General features: G+C 49.1%; 1 protein-coding gene across 1 annotated transcript in view; it reads right to left on the bottom strand.

Moving 5' to 3' along the window:
* The window catches only part of DNAH8 (dynein axonemal heavy chain 8), a 9,979,189-nt gene that overhangs the window by 5,620,299 nt on the left and 4,341,390 nt on the right, over positions 1-17,500 (bottom strand). The gene's annotated exons all lie outside the window — the stretch shown is intronic.

Here is a 17,500-nt window from a genome sequence, read left to right as displayed (position 1 = left end):
GTAAGCAATCTACAAGTAATTCAGTGGCTACCACAACTTTCTTTGGACCAGTAACCCCCCACCCCCCGGTTGAGATTCACAACAGCCATGGGGTGGCTAAGAGTTCTGTTATGAGAATCAGTCACTTGGTACTGCTGACCAAGTAGGTGTTGATCAGGGTGGACCAGTTTTTCTATCACCATAGTTACACTGGCTCCTGTGTCCCTGTAGGCCTCAACTTCAACACCATTGATTAGGGGTAGTTGCTTGTGCTTACCCATATTAAGGGGACAAGCAACTAAGGTGGCAAAGTCAATGCCACCATCAGAGACTAAAACAGCCTCTGTGGTCTCCCTAACAAGACCAACCCCAACTACATTGCCAATAGTGAGCCCAGCTACACCCTTGGATTGGCTATTAGTAGTAGACTTCCCACCACCACTGCTATTACTAGGGGCACTAGAGGTTGCAGTTGGGTTGGGGTGGTGGGAGGTTTGGTGTTTTTCTTTGGACAAGTGGAATCACTTGCCCAATGGCCTTTGACTTTACACAAGTAACACCAAGGCTTTTTCTGATTGTTTGATGAGGATTTGGACCCACTACCCCCAGAGGATTTCTGTGGGCCTGATGAAGACTCAGCATGCTTACTTTTGTCCCCACCCTTCTCAGAATACTTACCATCTGTAGGAAAGTACCATCTTGCCTGGCATGTTACCCCCATTTTTCACTGTATATATGTTGTTTTAGTTGTATGTGTCACTGGGACCCTGTTCTCCAGGGCCCCAGTGCTCATAAGTGTGCCTGAATGTGTTACCTGTGTAGTGACTAAGGGGGTGATTCTAATCCTGGCGGGCGGCGGAGGCCGCCCGCCAGAATTCCGCCCCCATAATACCGCTCCGCGGTCAGAAGACCGCGGAGGGTATTATGAGTTTTTCCCTGGGCTGGCGGGCGGTCTCCAAAAGACCGCCCGTCAGCCCAGGGAAAAACTCCCTTCCCACGAGGATGCCGGCTCGTAATCGAGCCGGCGGAGTGGGAAGGTGCGACGGGTGCAGTCACTGAAATACCTTGCGGGGCCCTCTTACGGGGGCCCCTGCCGTGCCCATGCCATTGGCATGGGCACGGCAGGGGCCCCCAGGGGCCCCGCGACTCCCCCTACCGCCATCCTGTTCATGGCGGCTTTCCCGCCATGAACAGGATGGCGGTAGGGGGGGTCAGAATCCCCCATGGCGGCGCAGCAAGCTGCGCCGCCATGGGGGATTCTGAGGGCAGCGGTAAACCGGCGGGAGACCGCCGGTTTACCCTTTCTGACCGCGGCCAAAGCGCCGCGGTCAGAATGCCCTGCGGGGCACCGCCGGCCTGTCGGCGGTGCTCCCGCCGACCCTCGCCCCGGCGGTCGAAGACCGCCGGGGTTAGAATCAGGGCCTAACTGTCTCACTGAGGCTCTGCTAATCAGAACCTCAGTGGTTATGCTATCTCATTTCTTTCAAATTGTCAATAACAGGCTAGTGACCAATTTTACCAATTTACATTGGCCTACTGGAACACCCTTATAATTCCCTAGTATATGGTACTAAGGTACCCAGGGTATTGGGCTTCCAGGAGATCCCTATGGGCTACAGCATTTCTTTTGCCACCCATAGGGAGCTCTGACAATTCTTACACAGGCCTGCCACTGCAGCCTGAGTGAAATAACGTCCACGTTATTTCACAGCCATTTTACACTGCACTTAAGTAACTTATAAGTCACCTATATGTCTAACCTTTACCTGGTAAAGGTTAGGTGCAAAGTTACTTAGTGTGAGGGCACCCTGGCACTAGCCAAGGTGCCCCCACATTGTTCAGAGCCAATTCCCTGAACTTTGTGAGTGCGGGGACACCATTACATGCGTGCACTACATATAGGTCAATACCTATATGTAGCTTCACAATGGTAACTCCGAATATGGCCATGTAACATGTCTAAGATCATGGAATACCCCCTCTATGCCATCCTGGCATTGTTGGCACAATTCCATGATCCCAGTGGTCTGTAGCACAGACCCTGGTACTGCCAAACTGCCTTTCCTGGGGTTTCACTGCAGCTGCTGCTGCTGCCAACCCCTCAGACAGGTTTCTGCCCCCCTGGGGTCAAGCCAGACTTGTCCCAGGATGGCAGAACAAAGGACTTCCTCTGAGAGAGGGTGTTACACCCTCTCCCTTTGGAAAATGGTGGGAAGGCAGGGGAGGGGTAGCCTCCCCCAGCCTCTGGAAATGCTTTCTTGGGCACAGATGTGCCCAATTCTGCATAAGCCAGTCTACACCGGTTCAGGGACCCCTTAGCCCCTGCTCTGGTGCGAAACTGGACAAAGGAAAGGGGAGTGACCACTCCCCTGACCTGCACCTCCCCTGGGAGGTGTACAGAGCTCCTCCAGTGTGCTCCAGACCTCTGCCATCTTGGAAACAGAGGTGCTGCCAGCACACTGGACTGCTCTGAGTGGCCAGTGCCACCAGGTGACGTCAGAGACTCCTTCTGATAGGCTCCTTCAGGTGTTAGTAGCCTATCCTCTCTCCTAAGTAGCCAAACCCTCTTTTCTGGCTATTTAGGGTCTCTGTCTCTGGGGAAACTTTAGATAACGAATGCATGAGCTCAGCCGAGTTCCTCTGCATCTCTCTCTTCACCTTCTGATAAGGAATCGACTGCTGACCGCGTTGGAAGCCTGCAAACCTGCAACATAGTAGCAAAGACGACTACTGCAACTCTGTAACGCTGATCCTGCCGCCTTCTCGACTGTTTTCCTGCTTGTGCATGCTGTGGGGGTAGTCTGCCTCCTCTCTGCACCAGAAGCTCCGAAGAAATCTCCCGTGGGTCGACGGAATCTTCCCCCTGCAACCGCAGGCACCAAAAAGCTGCATTACCGGTCCCTTGGGTCTCCTCTCAGCACGACGAGCGAGGTCCCTCGAATCCAGAGACTCTGTCCAAGTGACCCCCACAGTCCAGTGACTCTTCAGTCCAAGTTTGGTGGAGGTAAGTCCTTGCCTCACCTCGCTGGGCTGCATTGCTGGGAACTGCGACTTTGCAGCTACTCCGGCCCCTGTGCACTTCCGGCGGAAATCCTTTGTGCACAGCCAAGCCTGGGTCCACGGCACTCTAACCTGCATTGCACGACTTTCTAAGTTGGTCTCTGGCGACGTGGGACTCCTTTGTGCAACTTCGGCGAGCACTGTTTCACGCATCCTCGTAGTGCCTGTTTCTGGCACTTCTCCGGAAGCTACCTGCTTCAGAGAGGGCTCCTTGTCTTGCTCGACGTCCCCTCTCTCTGCTGGTCCAATTTGCGACCTCCTGGTCCCTCCTGGGCCTCAGCAGCGTCCAAAAACGCTAATCACACGATTTGCAGCTAGCAAGGCTTGTTGGCATTCGTTCGGCGGGAAAACACTTCTGCACGACTCTCCACGGCGAGAGGAATCCTTCCACCAAAGGGGAAGTCTCTAGCCCTTTTCGTTCCTGCAGAAACTTCAGCTTCTTCTGTCCAGTAGAAGCTTCTTTGCACCCGCAGCTGGCATTTCCTGGGCATCTGCCCATCTCCGACTTGCTTGTGACTTTTGGACTTGGTCCACTTGTTCCACAGGTACCCTAGATTGGAAATCCACAGTTGTTGCATTGCTGGTTTGTGTCTTTCCTGCATTATTCCTCTAACACGACTTCTTTGTCCTTAGGGGAACTTTAGTGCACTTTGCACTCACTTTTCAGGGTCTTGGGGAGGGTTATTTTTCTAACTCTCACTATTTTCTAATAGTCCCAGCGACCCTCTACAAGGTCACATAGGTTTGGGGTCCATTCGTGGTTCGCATTCCACTTTTGGAGTGTATGGTTTGTGTTGCCCCTATCCCTATGTTTCCCCATTGCATCCTATTGTAACTATACATTGTTTGCACTGTTTTCTAAGACTATACTGCATATTTTTGCTATTGTGTATATATATCTTGTGTATATTTCCTATCCTCTCACTGAGGGTACACTCTAAGATACTTTGGCATATTGTCATAAAAATAAAGTACCTTTATTTTTAGTATAACTGTGTATTGTGTTTTCTTATGATATTGTGCATATGACACGAAGTGGTACTGTAGTAGCTTCACACGTCTCCTAGTTCAGCCTAAGCTTCTCTGCTAAGCTACCATTATCTATCAGCCTAAGCTGCTAGACACCCTATACACTAATAAGGGATAACTGGGCCTGGTGCAAGGTGCAAGTACCCCTTGGTACTCACTACAAGCCAGTCCAGCCTCCTGCATTGGTTGTGCAGCGGTGGGATAAGTGCTTTGAGACTACTTACCACTCTTGTCATTGTACTTTTCATAAGAGAAAAATATACAAAACAAGTTCAGTGTGTGTACACATTGCTAAAAAGTTTTGCATTTCCTCTTTTCACTCTTTTCTAAAGTGCTGAAAAGTACTTCTAAACTTTCAAAAAGTTCTTAAAAGTTTAAAAAGTTTTTTTTCTGTCTTTCTAAAAAGTTCTGAAAACTTTTTTCTCTTTTCCTATCACTTTAACTCTCTCTAAAAATGTCTGGCACAGGCCAAAATGTTGATCTGTCAAACTTGCATATGATCACCTTAGCTGGAAAGGAGCAAGGAGTCTCTGCATAGAGAGAGGTTTGAGTGTAGGGAAGAATCCTTCCTTAGAACTGTTAATTAACATGCTTAGAGAACAGGATAAGGTCATACGTGCCCCATCTGTTGAAAAAGTAGCTAATGGTTCTCAATCTGATCCAGGGACTCCCCCAGGAAAAGGTTCAGGAAAGTAACTTCTTAGCCTGCCCATTACTAGACAGTCTAGCATAGTTGGTACTGAGGTGGAGTCACATCATACAGATGATGTGCTCTCACATTACACTGTCAGCCAAGCTGTTAGGGTGGCCTCTGTAAGGGACAGGTCTCCTTCTGTTCATTCCCATCACACCTCTGTATCTAGAAATGTCCCTCCCACCAGCCCTGAAGACAGATTGTTAGAAAGGGAACTCAATAAGTTGAGGGTGGAACAAACCAGACTGAAGCTTAAAAAGCAACAGCTGGATTTGGATAGACAGTCATTAGAAATAGAGAGGGAAAGACAGAAGTTGGGTTTTGAAACCCATGGTGGCAGCAGCAGTATTCCCCATAGTCATCCTGTAAAAGAGCATGATTCCAGGAATCTGCACAAGATAGTTCCCCCTTATAAGGAGGGGGATGACATTAACAAGTGGTTTGCTGCACTTGAGAGGGCCTGTGTTGTACAGGATGTCCCTCAAAGGCAGTGGGCTGCTATCCTATGGCTATCATTTAGTGGAAAAGGTAGGGATAGGCTCCTTACAGTGAAAGAAAATGATGCCAATAATTTCCAAGTTCTTAAGAATGCACTCCTGGATGGTTATGGCTTAACCACTGAACAATACAGGATAAAGTTCAGAGAGACCAAAAAGTAGTCTTCACAAGACTGGGTTGATTTCATTGACCATTCAGTGAAGGCCTTGGAGGGGTGGTTAAATGGCAGTAAAGTGACTGACTTTGAAAGCCTGTATAACTTGATCCTGAGAGAGCATATTCTTAATAATTGTGTGTCTGATTTGTTGCACCAGTACTTGGTGGACTCTGATCTGACCTCTCCCCAAGAATTGGGAAAGAAGGCAGACAAATGGGTCAGAACAAGGGTGAACAGAAAAGTTCATACAGGGGGTGACAAAGAGAACACTAAGAAGAAAGATGGTGAAAAATCTCAAGATAAGCATGGGGATAAGGGTAAAACCAAAGATTCCACTTCAAATCTTAAACACTTTTCAGGGGGTGGAGATAAAACAAATTCTTCCTCTTCTTCTCAACCTACACAGTTTAAAAAGCCTTGGTGCTTTGTGTGTAAAAATAGAGGCCATAGGCCAGGGGATAAGTCCTGTCCAGGTAAACCCCCTGAGCCTACCACCACTAATACATCAAGCTCTAGTGCCCCTAGCAGTAGTGGTACTAGTGGTGGGACTGCTGGCAACAGTCAAGTTAAGGGTGTAGTTGGGTTCACTTATGGGTCCATAGTAGAAACTGGGGTAGTCAGTCCCAAGACAGTTTCTGTCACACCTAGTGGCATTGGCCTTGCCACACTGGCTGCTTGTCCCCTTACAATGGATAAGTACAGGCAGACAGTTTCAATAAATGGTGTTGAGGCCTTGGCCTACAGGGACACAGGTGCCAGTATCACTTTGGTGACTGAAAACCTAGTGCACCCTGATCAACACATCATTGGACAACAGTATAAGATTATTGATGTCCATAACTCCACTAAGTTTCTTCCCTTAGCTATAATTCAGTTTAGTTGGGGTGGAGTTACTGGCCCTAAGCAGGTGGTGGTATCACCTAGCTTACCTGTAGACTGTCTCTTAGGTAATGACCTAGAGGCCTCAGGTTGGGCTGATGTAGAGTTTTATGCCCATGCAGCCATGCTGGGCATCCCTGAGGAATTGTTCCCTCTCATTTCTACTGAAATGAAAAAGCAAAGTAGAGAAGGCCTGAAAACTCAGGATCCCTCTCCATCAACAGGTAAAAAGGGTATCACAGTATCCCCTAACCACCCTACCATTCAGGATACCATTCCTGTGGTGGGAGAAACCTCTCCTGGGGTGGCACCTGTTCCAAGGGAATCATCAGTTGGCAAAACTGTACTCCCTGAGGTGGAAGTACTTCTCTGTGGGATAACTAACATTGTTGAGAAAAAGAGCACCATTTTAGTTAACATGGAGCATCCCTCCAACCCTCCCAGAGAAACTTTAGTGCAGAAACCCTGCACTACCTCACAACACTTAGGACAGCATCCCTGCCCTAGTGTGGAGCTCATAGGACAGCATCCCTGCCCTGCTCCAACTCAAGAGAAACAGCATCCCTGTTCTCTCTTCCAGCCATATGGACAAAGTTTTTGCCCAGCTATGGCTTTACTGAGACAGCATCCCTGTCTGGCATTTCCATCATTACAAATAGGTTCAGTGGACAATTCCCACTGCTCTAAACTAAAATTTACTGATAGAAACTCTGAAAATACATCTTCACATTGTTGCTTAGCTAAAAAACTTCAAACAGGGTGATTTACATCCCCACAGGGAAGTAACCATATAGTGGATGATAAAGGGAGTAACCAGTCTATTGCAGAGCTACTCTCTACTTATCACCACTTAGACAATAAAGTCTCAACTGGCCAAGGTTAGCCTTATTGTCCTTCGTTTGGGGGGGGGGTTGTGTGAGAAAGTAGCCTCTTTCTAACCTTGTTACCCCCACTTTTGGCCTGTTTGTGAGTGTATGTCAGGGTGTTTTCACTGTCTCACTGGGATCCTGCTAACCAGGGCCCAGTGCTCATAGTGAAAACCCTATGTTTTCAGTATGTTTGTTATGTGTCACTGGGACCCTGCTAGTCAGGACCCCAGTGCTCATAAGTTTGTGGCCTATATGTATGTGTGCCCTGTGTGGTGCCTAGCTGTCTCACTGAGGCTCTGCTAACCAGAACCTCAGTGGTTATGCTCTCTCATTTCTTTCAAATTGTCACTAACAGGCTAGTGACCAATTTTACCAATTTACATTGGCTTACTGGAACACCCTTATAATTCCCTAGTATATGGTACTAATGTACCCAGGGTATTGGGGTTCCAGGAGATCCCTATGGGCTGCAGCATTTCTTTTGCCACCCATAGGGAGCTCTGACAATTCTTACACAGGCCTGCCACTGCAGCCTGAGTGAAATAACGTCCACGTTATTTCACAGCCATTTTACACTGCACTTAAGTAACTTATAAGTCACCTATATATCTAACCTTTACCTGGTAAAGGTTAGGTGCAAAGTTACTTAGTGTGAGGGCACCCTGGCACTAGCCAAGGTGCCCCCACATTGTTCAGAGCCAATTCCCTGAACTTTGTGAGTGCGGGGACACCATTACACGCGTGCACTACATATAGGTCAATACCTATATGTAGCTTCACAATGGTAACTCCGAATATGGCCATGTAACATGTCTAAGATCATGGAATTACCCCCTCTATGCCATCCTGGCATTGTTGGCACAATTCCATGATCCCAGTTGTCTGTAGCACAGACCCTGGTACTGCCAAACTGCCTTTCCTGGGGTTTCAGTGCAGCTGCTGCTGCTGCCAACCCCTCAGACAGGTTTCTGCCCCCCTGGGGTCAAGCCAGACTTGTCCCAGGATGGCAGAACAAAGGACTTCCTCTGAGAGAGGGTGTTACACCCTCTCCCTTTGGAAAATGGTGTGAAGGCATAGGAGGGGTAGCCTCCCCCAGCCTCTGGAAATGCTTTCTTGGGCACAGATGTGCCCAATTCTGCATAAGCCAGTCTACACCAGTTCAGGGACCCCTTAGCCCCTGCTCTGGCGCGAAACTGGACAAAGGAAAGGGGAGTGACCACTCCCCTGACCTGCACCTCCCCTGGGAGGTGTCCAAAGCTCCTCCAGTGTGCTCCAGACCTCTGCCATCTTGGAAACAGAGGTGCTGCCAGCACACTGGACTGCTCTGAGTGGCCAGTGCCACCAGGTGACGTCAGAGACTCCTTCTGATAGGCTCCTTCAGGTGTTAGTAGCCTATCCTCTCTCCTAAGTAGCCAAACCCTCTTTTCTGGCTATTTAGGGTCCCTGTCTCTGGGGAAACTTTAGATAACGAATGCATGAGCTCAGCCGAGTTCCTCTGCATCTCTCTCTTCACCTTCTGATAAGGAATCGACTGCTGACCGCGCTGGAAGCCTGCAAACCTGCAACATAGTAGCAAAGACGACTACTGCAACTCTGTAATGCTGATCCTGCCGCCTTCTCGACTGTTTTCCTGCTTGTGCATGCTGTGGGGGTAGTCTGCCTCCTCTCTGCACCAGAAGCTCCGAAGAAATCTCCCGTGGGTCGACGGAATCTTCCCCCTGCAACCGCAGGCACCAAAAAGCTGCATTACCGGTCCCTTGGATCTCCTCTCAGCACGACGAGCGAGGTCCCTCGAATCCAGCGACTCTGTCCAAGTGACCCCCACAGTCCAGTGACTCTTCAGTCCAAGTTTGGTGGAGGTAAGTCCTTGCCTCACCTCGCTGGGCTGCATTGCTGGGAACCGCGACTTTGCAGCTACTCCGGCCCCTGTGCACTTCCGGCGGAAATCCTTTGTGCACAGCCAAGCCTGGGTCCACGGCACTCTAACCTGCATTGCACGACTTTCTAAGTTGGTCTCCGGCGACGTGGGACTCCTTTGTGCAACTTCGGCAAGCACCGTTTCACGCATCCTCGTAGTGCCTGTTTCTGGCACTTCTCCGGGTGCTACCGGCATCAGAGAGGGCTTCTTGTCTTGCTCGACGTCCCCTCTCTCTGATGGTCCAATTTGCGACCTCTTGGTCCGTCCTGGCCTCAGCAGCGTCCAAAAACGCTAACCGCACAATTTGCAGCTAGCAAGGCTTGTTGGCGTTCTTTCGGGGGGAAAACACTTCTGCACGACTCTCCACGGCGAGCGGGATCTGTCCACCAAAGGGGAAGTCTCTAGCCTTTTTTGTTCTTGCAGAAACCTCAGCTTCTTCTGTCCAGTAGAAGCTTCTTTGCACCCGCAGCTGGCATTTCTTGGGCATCTGCCCATCTCCGACTTGCTTGTGACTTTTGGACTTGGTCCCCTTGTTCCACAGGTACCCTAGATTGGAAATCCACAGTTGTTGCATTGCTGGTTTGTGTCTTTCCTGCATTATTCCTCTAACACGACTTCTTTGTCCTTAGGGGAACTTTAGTGCACTTTGCACTCACTTTTCAGGGTCTTGGGGAGGGTTATTTTTCTAACTCTCACTATTTTCTAATAGTCCCAGCGACCCTCTACAAGGTCACATAGGTTTGGGGTCCATTCGTGGTTCGCATTCCACTTTTGGAGTATATGGTTTGTGTTGCCCCTATCCCTATGTTTCCCCATTGCATCCTATTGTAACTATATATTGTTTGCACTGTTTTCTAAGACTATACTGCATATTTTTGCTATTGTGTATATATATCTTGTGTATATTTCCTATCCTCTCACTGAGGGTACACTCTAAGATACTTTGGCATATTGTCATAAAAATAAAGTACCTTTATTTTTAGTATAACTGTGTATTGTGTTTTCTTATGATATTGTGCATATGACACTTAAGTGGTACTGTAGTAGCTTCACACGTCTCCTAGTTCAGCCTAAGCTGCTCTGCTAAGCTACCATTATCTATCAGCCTAAGCTGCTAGACACCCTATACACTAATAAGGGATAACTGGGCCTGGTGCAAGGTGCAAGTACCCCTTGGTACTCACTACAAGCCAGTCCAGCCTCCTACACCAGGGCAGTTGAGCTCATAGATACACTGGCATCTGCCAAGTATCTAAGCACTTTTGATTTGACTGCAGGGTATTGGCAGATCAAATTATCAGAAGATGCTAAACCTAAAACTGCATTTTCAACCATTGGAGGACATTACCAGTTCACTGTAATGCCTTTTGGATTGAAAAATGCACCTGCCACTTTTCAGAGGTTGGTGAACACAGTCCTGCAAGGGCTGGAGGCTTTCAGTGCAGCATATTTGGACGATATAGCTGTCTTTAGCTCCAGCTGGAATGATCACCTGGTCCACCTATGGAAAGTTTTAGAGGCCCTGCAAAAGGCAGGCCTCACTATCAAGGCTTCAAAGTGCCAGATAGGGCAGGGTAAGGTGGTTTATCTGGGACACCTTGTTGGTGGGGAACAGATTGCACCACTTCAGGGGAAAATCCAAACAATTATTGATTGGGTTCCCCCTACTACTCAGACTCAGGTGAGAGCCTTCCTAGGCCTCACTGGGTATTGCAGGAGGTTCATTAAGAACTATGGCTCCATTGCAGCCCCTCTTAATGACCTCACATCCAAGAAAATGCCTAAAAAGGTATTATGGACAGCAAACTGTCAGGAAGCTTTTGAGGAGCTGAAGCAGGCCATGTGCTCTGCACCTGTCCTGAAAAGACCTTGTTACTCTAAAAAATTCTATGTCCAAACTGATGCATCTGAATTAGGAGTAGGGGCAGTCCTATCACAACTTAATTCTGAGGGCCAGGATCAACCTGTTGCTTTTATTAGTAGGAGGTTGACCCCTAGAGAAAAGCGTTGGTCTGCCATTGAGAGGGAGGCCTTTGCTGTGGTCTGGGCACTGAAGAAGTTGAGGCCATACCTGTTTGGCACTCACTTCATTGTTCAGACAGACCACAAACCTCTACTTTGGCTAAAACAAATGAAAGGTGAAAATCCTAAATTGTTGAGGTGGTCCATATCCCTACAGGGAATGGACTATACAGAGGAACATAGACCTGGGAGTAGCCACTCCAATGCAGATGGACTCTCCAGATATTTCCACTTACTGTAGACAATGAAGACTCATCAGGTCATGGCTAGTCTTATTGTCCTTCGTTTGGGGGGGGGGGGGTTGTGTAGGAAAGTACCATCTTGCCTGGCATGTTACCCCCATTTTTCACTGTATATATGTTGTTTTAGTTGTATGTGTCACTGGGACCCTGTTCTCCAGGGCCCCAGTGCTCATAAGTGTGCCTGAATGTGTTACCTGTGTAGTGACTAACTGTCTCACTGAGGCGCTGCTAATCAGAACCTCAGTGGTTATGCTCTCTCATTTCTTTCAAATTGTCACTAACAGGCTAGTGACCAATTTTACCAATTTACATTGGCTTACTGGAACACCCTTATAATTCCCTAGTATATGGTACTAAGGTACCCAGGGTATTGGGGTTCCAGGAGATCCCTATGGGCTGCAGCATTTCTTTTGGCCCCCATAGGGAGCTCTGACAATTCTTACACAGGCCTGCCACTGCAACCTGAGTGAAATAACGTCCACGTTATTTCACAGCCATTTTACACTGCACTTAAGTAACTTATAAGTCACCTATATGTCTAACCTTTACCTGGTAAAGGTTAGGTGCAAAGTTACTTAGTGTGAGGGCACCCTGGCACTAGCCAAGGTGCCCCCACATTGTTCAGGGCCAATTCCCCGGACTTTGTGAGTGCGGGGACACCATTACACGCGGGTCACTACCTATATGTAGCTTCACAATGGTAACTTCGAATATGGCCATGTAACATGTCTATGATCATGGAATTGCCCCCTCTATGCCATCCTGGCATAGTTGGCACAATCCAATGATCCCAGTGGTCTGTAGCACAGACCCTGGTACTGCCAAACTGCCTTTTCTGGGGTTTCACTGCAGCTGCTGCTGCTGCCAACCCCTCAGACAGGTTTCTGCCCTCCTGGGGTCAAGCCAGGCTTGTCCCAGGATGGCAGAACAAAGGACTTCCTCTGAGAGAGGGTGTTACACCCTCTCCCTTTGGAAAATGGTGTGAAGGCAGGGGAGTAGTAGCCTCCCCCAGCCTCTGGAAATGCTTTGTTGGGCACAGATGTGCCCAATTCTGCATAAGCCAGTCTACACCGGTTGAGGGGACCCCTTAGCCCTGCTCTGGCACAAAACTGGACATAGGAAAGGGGAGTGACCACTCCCCTGACCTGCACCTCCAATGGGAGGTGTCCAGAGCTCCTCCAGTGTGCTCCAGACCTCTGCCATCTTGGAAACAGAGGTGCTGCTGGCACACTGAACTGCTCTGAGTGGCCAGTGCCACCAGGTGACGTCAGAGACTCCTTCTGATAGGCTCCTTCAGGTGTTGCTAGCCTATCCTCTCTCCTAAGTAGCCAAACCCTCTTTTCTGGCTATTTAGGGTCTCTGTCTCTGGGGAAACTTTATATAACGAATGCAAGAGCTCATCAGAGTTCCTCTGCATCTCTCTCTTCACCTTCTGCCAAGGAATCGACTGCTGACCGCGCTGGAAGCCTGCAAAACTGCAACAAAGTAGCTAAGATGACTACTGCAACTCTGTAACGCTGATCCTGCCGCCTTCTCGACTGTTTTCCTGGTGGTGCATGCTGTGGGGGTAGTCTGCCTCCTCTCTGCACTAGAAGCTCCGAAGAAATCTCCCGTGGGTCGACGGAATCTTCCCCCTGAAACCGCAGGCACCAAAAAGCTGCATTACCGGTCCCTTGGGTCTCCTCTCAGCACGACGAGCGAGGTCCCTCAAATCCAGCAACTCTGTCCAAGTGACTCCCACAGTCCAGTGACTCTTCAGTCCAAGTTTGGTGGAGGTAAGTCCTTGCCTCACCTCGCTAGACTGCATTGCTGGGAACCACGACTTTTGCAGCTACTCCGGCCCCTGTGCACTTCCGGCGGAAATCCTTTGTGCACAGCCAAGCCTGGGTCCACGGCACTCTAACCTGCATTGCACGACTTTCTAAGTTGGTCTCCGGCGACGTGGGACTCCTTTGTGTAACTTCGGGTGAGCACCGTTTCACGCATCCTTGTAGTGCCTGTTTCTGGCACTTCTCCAGGTGCTACCTGCTGCTGAGAGGGCTCCTTTTCTTGCTCGACGTCCCCTCTCTCTCCTGACGCAATTTGCGACATCCTGGTCCCTCCTGGGCCACAGCAGCATCCAAAAACGCTTACCGCATGATTTGCCACTAGCAAGGCTTGTTGGCGGTCTTTCTGCAGGAAAATACTTCTGCACGACTCTCTACGGCACGTGGGATCCGTCCACCAAAGGGGAAGTCTCTAGCCCTTTTCGTTCCTGCAGAAACCTCAGCTTCTTCTGTCCAGTAGAAGCTTCTTTGCACCCACAGCTGGCATTTCCTGGGCATATGCCCATCTCCGACTTGCTTGTGACTTTTGGACTTGGTCCCCTTGTTCAACAGGTACCCTAGATTGGAAATCCATCGTTGTTGCATTGTTGGTTTGTGTCTTTCCTGCATTATTCCCCTATCACGACTTCTTTGTCCTTTGGGGAACTTTAGGGCACTTTGCACTCACTTTTCAGGGTCTTGGGGAGGGTTATTTTTCTAACTCTCACTATTTTCTAATAGTCCCAGCGACCCTCTACAAGGTCACATAGGTTTGGGGTCCATTTGTGGTTCGCATTCCACTTTTGGAGTATATGGTTTGTGTTGCCCCTATCCCTATGTGTCCCCATTGCATCCTATTGTAACTATGCATTGTTTGCACTGTTTTCTAAGACTATACTGCATATTTTTGGTATTGTGTACATATAACTTGTGTATATTTGCTATCCTCATACTGAGGGTACACTCTGAGATACTTTGGCATATTGTCATAAAAATAAAGTACCTTTATTTTTAGTATTTCTGTGTATTCTGTTTTCTTATGATATTGTGCAAGTGACACTAGTGGTACTGTAGGAGCTTCACTCATCTCCTAGTTCAGCCTAAGCTGTTCTGCTAAGCTGCCATTATCTATCAGCATAAGCTGCTAGACACCCTATACACTAATAAGGGATACCTAGGCCTGGTGCAAGGTGTAAGTACCCCTTGGTACTCACTACAAGCCAGTCCAGCCTCCTACACCTGGGTATAGGGTGAGCATCAGTTTTGGTTACCTGGTTGAGACCTCTGCAGTCAACACAAAATCTAATTTCCCTTTTACCAGCTTTGGAATGAGGTTTTGGTACAAGTACCACAGGAGAGGCCCATGGACTTTCAGAGTGCTCAACCACTCCCAGTTCAAGCATGTTCTGCACTTCTTGCTTTATGCAGTCTCTGACATGGTCAGGCTGCCTATAGATCTTACTTTTGACAGGCAAGCTGTCTCCAGAATCTATAGTGTGCTCACACCAAGAAGTGGTGCCTGGCACAGTAGAGAAGAGTTCAGAAAACTGACCCAGGAGATATATGCAGTGGTCTTTCTGCTCAGCAGTAAGACAATCTGCCAAAACTACACCTTCCACTAGAGCATCTTGTTTTGTGGAAGAGAAGAGATCAGGGAGAGGGTCACTCTTTTCTTCCTGTCCCTCATCTGTTGCCATGAGCAGGGTGAGATCAGCCCTGTCATAGTAGGGTTTCAGGCGATTGACATGGAGCACCCTAAGGGGACTCCTGGCAGTGCCTAAGTCAACTAAGTAGGTGACTTCACCCTTCTTTTCAACAATAATGTGGGGTCCACTCCATTTGTCTTGGAGTGCTCTTGGGGCCTGTAGGAGGCTGGACTGGCTTGTAGTGAGTACCAAGGGGTACTTGAACCTTGCACCAGGCCCAGTTATCCCTTATTAGTGTATAGGGTGTCTAGCAGCATAGGCTGATAGATAATGGTAGCTTAGCAGAGCAGCTTAGGCTGAACTAGGAGACGAGTGAAGCTCCTACAGTACCACTAGTGTCACTTGCACAATATCATAAGAAAACAGATTACACAGATATACTAAAAATAAAGGTACTTTATTTTTATGACAATATGCCAAAGTATCTCAGAGTGTACCCTCAGTATGAGGATAGCAAATATACACAAGTTATATCTACACAATACCAAAAATATGCAGTATAGTCTTAGAAAACAGTGCAAACAATGTATAGTTACAATAGGATGCAATGGGGACACATAGGGATAGGGGCAACACAAACCATATACTCCAAAAGTGGAATGCGAACCACGAATGGACCCCAAACCTATGTGACCTTGTAGAGGGTCGCTGGGACTATTAGAAAATAGTGAGGGTTAGAAAAATAGCCCACCCCAAGACCCTGAAAAGTGAGTGCAAAGTGCACTAAAGTTCCCCAAAGGACAAAGAAGTCGTGATAGGGGAATTCTGCAGGAAAGACACAAACCAGCAATGCAACAACAATGGATTTCCAGTCGAGGGTACCTGTGGAACAAGGGGACCAAGTCCAAAAGTCACAAGCAAGTCGGAGATGGGCAGATGCCCAGGAAATGCCAGCTGTGGGTGCAAAGACGCTGCTACTGGACAGTAGAAGCTGAGGATTCTGCAGGAACGACAAGGGCTAGAAACTTCCCCTTTGGTGGATGGATCCCCCACGCTGTGGAGAGTCGTGCAGAAGTTTTTTCCGCCGAAAGACTGCCAACAAGCCTTCCTAGCTGCAAGTCGTGCGGTTAGAGTTTTTGGATGCTGCTGTGGCCCAGGAGGGACCAGGATGTCGGCAATTGCGTCTGGGGACAGAGAGGGTGTCGAGCAAGAAAAGGAGCCCTCTCAGAAGCAGGCAGCACCCGCAGAAGTGCCAGCACAGGCACTTCAAAGAAGAGTGAAACGGTGCTCACCCGAAGTTGCACAAAGGAGACCCACGTCGCCGGAGACCAACTTAGAAAGTTGTGCAATACAGGTTAGAGTGCCGTGGACCCAGGATTGGCTGTGCACAAAGGATTTCCGCCGGAAGTGCACAGAGGCCGGAGTAGCTGCAAAAGTTGCGGTTCCCAGCAATGCAGTCTGGCGTGGGGAGGCAAGGACTTACCTCCACCAAAACTTGGACTGAAGAGTCACTGGACTGTGTGAGTCACTTGAACACAGTTGCTGGATTCAAGGGACCTCGCTCGTCATGCTGAGAGGAGACCCAGGGGACCGGTGATGCAGTTCTTTGGTGCCTGCGGTAGCAGGGGGTAGATTCCGTCGACCCACGGGAGATTTCTTCGGAGCTTCTAGTGCAGAGAGGAGGCAGACTACCCCCACAACATGCACCACCAGGAAAACAGTCGAGAAGGCGGCAGGATCAGCGTTACAGAGTTGCAGTAGTCGTCTTTGCTACTTTGTTGCAGTCTTGCAGGCTTCCAGCGCGGTCAGCAGTCGATTCCTTGGCATAAGGTGAAGAGAGAGATGCAGAGGAACTCTGATGAGCTCCTGCATTCGTTATCTAAGGAATCCCCAGAGACAGAGACCCTAAATAGCCAGAAAAGAGGGTTTGGCTACCTAGGAGAGAGGATAGGCTAGCAACACCAGAAGGAGTCTCTGACGTCACCTGGTGGCACTGGCCACTCAGAGCAGTCCAGTGTGCCAGCAGCACCTCTGTTTCCAAGATGGCAGAGGTCTGGAGCACACTGGAGGAGCTCTGGACACCTCCCAGGGGAGGTGCATGTCATGGGAGTGGTCACTCCCCTTTCCTTTGTCCAGTTTTGCGCCAGAGCAGGGCTGGGGGGTCCCTGAACCGGTGTACACTGGCATATGCAGAAATGGGCACCATGTGTGCCCATGAAAGCATTTCCAGAGGCTGGGGAGGCTACTCCTCCCCTGCCTTCACACCATTTTCCAAAGGGAGAGGGTGTAACACCCTCTCTCAGAGGAAGTCCTTTGTTCTGCCATCCTGGGACAAGCCTGGCTTGACCCCAGGAGGGCAGAAACCTGTCTGAGCGGTTGGCAGCAGCAGCAGCTGCAGTGAAACCCCAGGAAAGGCAGTTTGGCAGTACCAGGGTCTGTGCTACAGACCACTGGGATCATGGGATTGTGCCAACTATGCCAGGATGGCATAGAGGGGGCAATTCCATGATCATAGACATGTTACATGGCCATATTCGGAGTTACCATTGTGAAGATACATATAGGTAGTGACCTATATGTAGTGCACGCGTGTAATGGTGTCCCCACACTCACAAAGTCCGGGGAATTGGCCTTGAACAATGTGGGGGCACCTTGGCTAGTGCCAGGGTGCCCTCACACTAAGTAACTTTGCACCTAAACTT

Source organism: Pleurodeles waltl, chromosome 5 (genome assembly GCF_031143425.1).
Source record: "Pleurodeles waltl isolate 20211129_DDA chromosome 5, aPleWal1.hap1.20221129, whole genome shotgun sequence".
NCBI classification, from domain to species: domain Eukaryota; kingdom Metazoa; phylum Chordata; class Amphibia; order Caudata; family Salamandridae; genus Pleurodeles; species Pleurodeles waltl.
Note: the sequence above shows the minus strand (reverse complement) of the source record. Positions and strands in the feature narration are given on the sequence as shown.